We start from the raw sequence: 9,393 nt of genomic DNA, 5'->3' as shown, positions 1-9,393 counted from the left end.
GGCGTGTTTTTCAGGCATTTCCACCAAAGGGATGTGTCGTCTGCTCAGCGTCGGCTCGCCAGCTGATCTGCCAGCGGAGTGCCGGAGTGCTTGGACATTTTACGACTTTCCAAATAAGTGTAAACAAACGCTTAACCGTTTCTATTGAATGCAACACGGCCATAACACGACAATAAATACTCTTTTACCTGAGTAGTTTCCATAAAGAAAGCGTTGAAGCCCCGTGCCACTTCTTTCGTGCAATCGCAGAGAACGCCCCGAGACGAATGCCGGGTTTGACGCATACATTTTATTGAACTTCAAAACAATCCAGAGATGCGTTTCGAACGAACACAGCGTCACAACATGCGTTCCAAGTCTGAACCGCGATTTACAGAAGATCGGCTGTTTCCTCCTGCCCGTCGTAAATTCGGCACTCACCTCGCGCGCGGTTTGCAGGGACGAACAGCAAGTCAATTAACTCTGGCACGCAAGCCAAGAAGGCTTTTAGCCACGCATACTGCACATACCCCATGCGAGGTTGAGTCACACGTCACTCGAGAAAGATAATCCGGACCATGGCAAGCACCATCCACCCGTAGAAGCACAACGTCGCATTTCATCGCGAAACAACCGCGTCCGCAACCCACAAACCATCGCCTCACACACACACAGCTTCGGTCGCTGGCTTGGCATAGCTACAAGCTTCGTTCGTACAGTCAGCGATGTTACGACGATACAGATCTGCGTGAGGGCAACGTGTTGACTACTCGACGTATTTTAAAACACAGGGTCAAATAACTTGGTTCATCGTAAGCAAAAGACTGTCCACAGCAGAGCGCAACCGTGGGTGGTTGTCGCGCTTGTTACGATTGAGCCCGCCATTGGGCCTTGTTTCAACATTCCTCGGTTGTGCGGCGAAGCCTCCACTACGTGCGCCTTTCAGGTAGGCCCTCCCTGTCGGTGACTCACGCTTTCACGTCTCGACAAGCCCAGGATCTCTGGCGCCTATCTATCGGCGCGATCAACATTCGATGGCGTGTTGACGCAACTGGCCCAGACCTGCCCCAAGGACACAGAAGCCCCGCGTCCGCTGGAGAGATCTCCCCTCTCCCCTCTCTCGGACTCATCGTGCACCGCTACTACCTACTGCTCACGAACTCTGGAAAGAGTGTTGTGTGTGTGTGACGTTCGTGCCGTGTGCACAATCTAGAGGGAACGCTGCTTTGACCGTTGGCGCTTTTGGGTATAAATACGAACCTCTCAATTGCTATAACTCATTCCTGTTTGAGCCGTGAATCATTGTTGTCCCTCTGTTCAAGTCCTGTACTGTTGTTGAGAGTGAGGCTCGAGGCGTGGCTATCTTTCTTCGTCCCAGTCGCTACCATGGCTCCTCGTCTGGCATAATCTGCGGCGTCCGTATAATAAACCATATCGTTTGAGCCGTAGTTTTTCTCCAGGGCTCTAACTCGCGCCTCTCTCCGACCCTCGTGGAACTGCGGGTGCATGTTTCTGGGCAGCGGGGCCACTCTGATGTTTTGGCGTAGTTCGCGAGGGATGTCTACTGTGGTTTCCAGAGGGCGATCAGGGAGACGAGGAGCCATGGTAGCGACTGTGACGAAGAAAGATAGCCACGCCTCGAGCCTCACTCTCAACAACGTCTCGACGCTACAGGCCGAAGAGGTAGCTATTGCGCTGGCAATAACGCAGACCCCAGCGGAAGTGATAGTCACAGATTCACAGTCAGCGTGTAGGAGCTACCTCCAAGGCCGCATCTCGTGCATCGCCATGAAGATCCTCGGCCAGAACCCTCCGAGGAAAAGGGTGTCGATTGTCTGGACACCAGCTCACGCTTCCCTCTGCGGTAATGTCTTTGCTCATGAGACTGCTCGAGGTCTGACCAACCGAGCGCCGCGAGAAAGTTGGCTTGAGACAGCGATCCCTGTAACGTCATACCAGGAGGTGACCCAATTCTACAGGCTCACCAGACTTATGCTACCCGCTGGCCACCCCTCCCTCAGCAAGGCAGAGGAGCGCTCCTGGCGTCTCCTCCAAACCAACACGTTCCCCCACCCGACCAAACTCCACTTATTCTGGCCAACAATATACTACCCACAGTGCCAATTCTGCAACGCGCCCTGCACCTTGTATCACATGGTGTGGGAGTGCCAGCTTAACCCCTCACTTTCCCCGATATCTAATCCCTCGATTGAGCAGTGGGAGGAAGTGCTGGCCAGCTCTAGCCTCGAAGAGCAGCTTCGGCTGATCCACCGAGCTGAGGCGGCTGGACGCTCCAACGGGGTCCTGAACTGAGGAAACCGCCCGCTTGACTCGTCTCATTAAATAAAGTTTATTCTCTCTCTCTCTCTGTACTGTTGCCTCACTCGACAGGGCGTTGTTCTTTGGCTTCGGCTCACCTCTCGCTATTAAGTAAACAGTTACGTTAGCCTACGGCCGCTGGACTTCATCATGGCTGCAACAGCGGCTTGCCGCTCGCTTCACACTACGCTACCAAACGTATGTCGGAGGCGGCGGAGATCGGCTGGGGTCGGCCTTCCCGGTCGCAACACGCTACTTGCCGCCATGTTGGAAACACAAGCGGCCTCACGTGCGCACGCTATTTTTCTGAAATAGCATCCGCTATTCTTCCGTCTTCTAAACGCAGAAGCGTAGTAACGTACGGCGCATGCGCAGTGCGAACGATGCAAAAACTAGCAGTCTCTAACTGTTTGCGTACGGCTGAGTACGTTCACAAGATATCGGTGCAGCTTGTCAGAACACCTGTGCACGCTGCTCGAGAGCGGCTCTGGTTTGCTCTGCGCCTTCCAGTTCATCACCACTGATAAAGCGATCCGAACCGGCTCGTTTTTTGCGCGGGTTCTGTATCGGTTTAAAATGTCTTTGAGATGCGACACTGAGAGCATCTCTTGTTGGCGGCCCTGTCCTTCCTGCGTGCTTCCGTTGTTGTCCGCACCGCTGCGCCCCTCCTCCTCTCACCGTGATAGCGCGCCCTCTACCCCAACATCTGTGGCACGCACAGTGCGGCGCGCTCTCTTACTCCGCCGGTGGGCGGCGCTGCGCGCGGCGCAAGCGCGCTGTGCGCATGTGCAGCGCCCTCTCTCTCCGCGGTCTCCTCTCCATCGGGCGCGCTGCGCATACAAGCGGAGTGCCGCGCTCCGGCCGGTCTCTCAGTCGACGGTCGCCCGCGCTACGAATGCTCTCTCTCTCTCTCTCGCATTACCCGACGATTGCTCACGCAATTCGAGTAATCAGCCCAACGGAAACGCACAATGGAACCCCCTTCAGCGTCGCATCACACCAGGGTTCCCGCGAGGGGAAGTGGGCGTAATTTTTTTCACATGCCGCAGGTAGGAATTACCCCCGCCGCAAAATGAGACCCGGCACCAGCGGGGCCACATCTGAGAAGGCGCTTTTTCGATAAACAGTGCGCGGTGCATCAAAGGGAACGAGCGCACGATCCTCCCCGTGCGTGTGTGAGTTCGCCGCCGATAAAAAGTCACGTGGCACCGATAGCAACTGCAGCAGCGTACACCGCGAAACGGCAAGGCCAGGCCACACACATGCGGCCAGGTCTTTCGTTCGCTTTTCCAGCCTTGAGCGGAGTGCGGGATCCATGGTGTCAACAAAGATTAAAAAGCCAAAAGATCTGGCCCGTAGCAGACGGCAGTCTGAGGAGCGCAATAGCGGAAGTACGTCACCGCTGAGGAGCGCAGCATCATGGGAGGGCAAACTCGCGTGCCGTCAACAGCGGTGAAATATTTGAAAGGAGGAGGAAATGCCACGCGACGATAATGCGCGGTGTTTGATTTACGATTTCTCAGCTAATACTCATCGCTTTAACAAACTTCCCGCGGGAGCAGATTGCTAATACATTGCTTTTTTTTGGTTACATGTACATCCATGCATCGGCGGAAGGTATGTCCGGACCCAATTAAGGAGAACGTTCATAATACCCCGCCCGCCAAAACGAGGTGGGGTCTTCATAATAAAAAAAATGCTGTGGTTTAGCCTTGGTTAACACTAGTTGATAGCTTTGGCTAGGACTATTGTCAAGGTGTAGTCGAGGTGTGGTTTTGCAGTGATATACAGACGTGTTTGCAATAAATACACAGCTTATTCATCATCTTTTTTCGCCTCATGGAGTTTTTAAGCCTCTCCGCTGTACGAGCGACAACAGTTTCGTTGTTCTTCCTTGATCGCATACGGCTATGCTTCGCACGTGGCCTTCTGGCCCTCCTTTGTGGCGCGCGCTTATAGCTGTGGCGGCGGCCTCATTACCTTCCTGCGCAAAGTGGCGACACGGGTTCCGCACACGTCTTCATTCCCTCCTCGCCTATCTCTCTCCAGAAGGGTTGCAAGCTAAGCTGGTTGGAAAGACATATTCTTGGATGAGTATCAGTGCGATCTATAAACAAAGACAAAGGAAGTGGAACGACGTGCGTTTTAGAGCGCACGAATTGTCATTAAAGGCCCACATCATCCCATCTTCACATTATACTAAGGGCCACGGACGGAAACCTAATTTTAGTGCCACTGAGATTTTATTTGCGTATCGTGAACAAATGCCCCGGGAAATTATGGAAGCGTTCCACCCAGGAGAAAGAGTAGACAAGTGTGTCAGCCAAGCAAGCTTGTGCCTTCATCTCAAAGAAATATCATATCTGCGTGGACCTTGACTGTACCCGGTGTCTATCTAGTTGACTTATCACTGCGGCTTTTGTAAACTTGTTTTGCTCATGCGCAGTGTTTTTATTATTTTGTGTAAGTGTTTTTATTAATCCTTCTTGATATTAAACTTCAGTTTTTAGACCAGCTGCTGTCCTTGCGTTCCAATTCCTTTGTTTTTATGTTCGCGCTGGTTTCATTCAAGAATAAGCCTATCTCTCCTCTGCCGCCTATCTCTCCCCACCATCTAGCCTCTGCTCCGTGCCCGGCACTTCCGGAAGGAAGTGTGCTTTGACTTCTTGCTCTCAAGGTCAAAACTGGCCACCCCACGAAAAGCGCCCGAGGTAGCGTAGGGTAGCTTTCTCTACAAGAAGATAAAACAAGTACACCACATCCACTCACAAAAACCGACCCATGGCAAAAGAAATATAATATACACGTAAATTGTGGAAGAAGATGGTGAACAGTACTGCGTGGCCGTAGCTTTTTTCTGCTCCATGCAATTTTTCACCCATCATCACCAACAGCCCATTTAGGTCCCCTGTAGGACGAAGACCTGCCTCATTTATCGCGACCCATTTCTGTTCCGCGCTGCCCGCGTCCATTCTTTACCTCCGCACTTTCTTATTTCTTCTCTTCAGCTAGTTAACAGTCTTCCTCTTTGTTTAGTCCCGTCTCTCGGTGTTGATTCTGTGGCCCTTGTGGTCCACCTGTTGCCGGCTCATCATACTACATGGCCAGCCCATCATACTACATGGCCAGCCCAGGTCCATTTCTTTTTTCTTAACTTTAACTAGCTTCGTGTAAATTTCCATCACTTCGCAAATGTTCTCCTTGCACTGGAAATCACGACATTCTGTATAGCCCTGGGTAGTCAGGAAACAGTAGGTTAGGAGCTTGAAAACCCTCTTTTGTATCCCTACGATAGCAGTAAGCCGAAATCACCGCCATGAGCCTTACGCTTGGCGACAGTACTCGAAACACATAGGGGTCACTCAGAAATGTGCTCAAGACCTTTATGTAAAGGAATAATTCCGTGATGGCCTAACACCACCGGCGTTTGTATTTCGTTTTGGAGATACGTACGCACAAGATATGACGGACGACTTGTCAAACTTAAAGAGGCCATGCTTGAAAGAAAAACATGGTTCCTGAAAAGATGACACTTCAAGAGAAAATGAAGAAAATGATCCCGATGACACCCTTTTTACTCTTGTAAACAAGAAAAAACGATAAAAAGCATTTCGGTGGTGTGTAGGCCGTTGGACATGGGCTTGAGTTTTTGGCATGTCAACCCTAACTGGACTGCTTCGGAGATTGTTTCTACTGCAAAGGAGAACGTCCACTCATTCCGCGTAAATAACGATGGGTCATTTTTCAACTGTGTGGCATCCATCTCTCTGGTGAAACACTCGATGTCGTTAACCTTTGTAGCAGGTCTAAGAGTCAAGACCTTAATTCCGGTGTCTTATACCCGCAATGTCGAAAAAAATACGTTTTGTAGCCCCTCAATACACCGATCATCAACCCCTTGACTATTTGAAAGACTTCTATGTCCTCTCTATTTCTCTAAAAAAGCAGTTTAGGCGCACGGAGGATGGTTCTGTTGACACTCACCCTGGAACAGTAGTAATTCTACTGTTCCGGCCTGACCGACCAATGCCAGAGATGGTACTCTTGGGAGTTTACCAGTCACCCTTTGGAAGAATACTTTAGACCAGTTACAATTGCCAGAGATTTATACAATTTCCAGAGATTCGGTCAAATGGTTAGGAATTGTCGTCAAACGCGTCGATGCAAGATCTGCTCTCAAGATTACGACCAGAAGCACTGTAACTGCTTCGGCAGTCTCAACGTGCTAATTGCGAAGAAGACCACGCTGCTTAGTTTTCTCGTTACCCTCGGTATAAAGCAGCTTCGCAACTTCGTAAGGACGAGCTCAATAACGAATCAAGGCAGCTTTTTAATATGCCACCTCCAAATCCCCAAATAGTCAGCCATGTGCAAACCTGCTCACCACGAGCTACAGATCAGAGCCAAGCTACAAAAAACAAAAGATACGCGTCTGCACTTCATAACCCGCCACTTCAGCGCTCGGAAAGTCAAAATTCCTCCTGCGACTAAGCGTTACCCCAGGAATCTGCGATAGTGCTCCCACCACCAGTCATTCCCCCAGCGCTCAGGTTGAAGTTATGCCTGAGTCGGTGTCTACTGACATCAAAACAGTTAAAAAAGTTAAATTGATCTTGCTAATTCTCTTTGCCGCCGTTCCAGCCCTCGTGTCAGAAATACCAGAGGCAAGATACTTATCAGAGGCAAAGTAGCTTCTTGCCATGGAATCTCTGAAGCGGTAACTACGTCCCCTTGGTAGCTCGTAATAGTGACTATAAATAACTGGTACAATTACACCAATATATTTAAGTTAAATGGAAACAGTTTAAGAACAAAATATGCTGATTTTCGAAAATTAGTCGCTCAGATTAATTTTCTGCTTCTTCGTAGTCAGGAGGCAACCGCACGAGACATCTTTAAATTGGCAAATTATGTGATTTGCTAATATTCTCCTCCTAGTGGTGTGAGAAGAGCAATGCTATGTATTCGAAAGGACTACCAATCTTCGGTGCTTAAGGTCCGAAACTCAGGCGTTCTTCAATATACTGCCTGCAAGTTATCTTTCAGTAGTATTTCGATCACGGTTATGAGTTTATACCTCCAGGGGACTCGCAGTGTTGGTGTGGCCACACTGAGGCATTTATTTCAGTTACAGACTGCTTAGGTAATATTATGCGGGACTTTTATTGCCCATAATCCCGTATGCGGAAGTTATCACTGCGATGTTCCCGTATATGTTGTTTAGTGTGCTAGTGACAGATGAAATTTACCGGTTCTAAATAACGGGTCTCCGACATTCATTTGCGGTTTTCGATGCTCGAGCTGCATTGATATAACTTTATGTCCCTGGACCTCTTGAACGGATTCAGTTGGACAATAGACCACAGAAACACGTGGCAGGGATCACTTCCCTATGCTAATCAAGCATTCCCAGCTGTGCACTACTGTGCTCAAGTGGTATACTAAGCTCATAAACTGGTAGCTTTTCCGTCGTAGCATCACTGCAAACCTCTGTGTTTTCCCCAGTACCCCCCCCCAGGTGGAAGTAGCAGGCCCAAGATCAATTTCTCATGCCGATCTCTTCTCATTTTCAAACAACAATTACTCTCTCTCTCTCTCTCTCTCTCTCTCTGTGCAAATGTAGACATTGACATTTCACACATATCTTAGAAAAGAACACGCTGAAGTGCACGCGTGCAGTCATCATTCCTGCCCAATACGCTGCTGTCGATAGCAATTATGACCGGCTGCGCGCTCTTAGAAGGCGCGTGGAGCGATATTACAGCCGATCTGGGAGCATAGAGGCATACAACCAGAGCCAAGATATTCACTCCCTTACACGGCGTCACCTTGAAATGCTAGGAAGAAAATGTTGGCGATAATACTGCAACTGGTTATCACCAATGACCCCTGTCCCAAAATTTGGTCAGTCATTAGGTCCTGTTGAGGGCCTGTACCTCAAAGCCACTTTTTGAATGCTCTTGTTGTTGCCCGTGCGGACCTAAAAAGAACTGTAGCTGATGAATTTTGTAAGACGTTAATTTAACCAGGCGTCGATACAAACTGCCCGGAATATAGAGCCTAAGCCCACTTGGCAAACCAGACAATACGGGAAAAGCTAAGATATAATCTTGGTAATATATAATATAATATAGTAAGCCACATAATATAATATAAGCCACATTTTTTGTGAAACCGATTTTCAATCACCAGAAGATCTGGGAAAATGGTATCGTATGAAAACAACTATTATTATTTCATAGAAGGATGGCCTGCATGTGACATCAATCATGGACGCAAAAGGAGAAGGTGAAAAAATTAAGGTTCCTTTTCTCCTACAAAGCTAACAATTGTTACGCGATGAGGGTATGAAGTCGCATGAAGCAAAGGATATGAGGGCAAGATTACTGAAATGGGCGTCATCTGCCTTATCATTAGCACTGCTGTTTAACACGGCGTGCGCAATTTTTTAAAGGTGTCGAGAATGATAGTGTGGTACCATGCCCACATTTTGTTTCCTTTCTGTAATAATAAGGCTCATATAACAGAAGCAAAGAGTTTTTTCTCTGAAGTGAAGCCACAAATTTTTCACTGGAACCAACGTACAAAATAACGATACCTTACACGTAGTGACACTTTTCCTCTTTTTAGCAAAATTGAGAACAAGAGAACATTCTTGCTTCGGGACAATTTCTAGGACTTCTACCGTTAGGGCAATATGAAACTAGCTACTTTATGTTTAAAAGGATGAGCTTAGAATTTTTTTCCGTTAACGTCTAAAAATAAGACACAATTGTGAGCTAATTATTATGTACAGAAAACACAGGACAGTTACCTCCAGTGTCCCAACCCGAATGGCTATCCTCTTGTTCCTCCTGTAATTCATTTTTTAACCTGTCGTATTGTTTCCCCAAGTTAATTGTATAGTGTGGCAACAATTCGCAGCACAGCCAGGGTAGCCTAATTGCATGCACGTTGGGGGCGTAACTTTTGGTTGACTCCAGGGAGATTTTTTGTGGCTGAGCCTAATGACGGTGGTATCGAAGAAAAGTACTTTTTAAGCCAAATTACTCTACCGTATTTTTCATACAACAGTGAATAACAGGAAGCTGCTTT

The sequence above is a fragment of the Haemaphysalis longicornis genome, unplaced genomic scaffold, assembly GCF_048455015.1.
Source record: "Haemaphysalis longicornis isolate Haplotype H1 unplaced genomic scaffold, Haemaphysalis longicornis Haplotype H1 scaffold_6, whole genome shotgun sequence".
Classification (NCBI taxonomy): domain Eukaryota; kingdom Metazoa; phylum Arthropoda; class Arachnida; order Ixodida; family Ixodidae; genus Haemaphysalis; species Haemaphysalis longicornis.
This window is presented reverse-complemented; position numbering follows the sequence as displayed.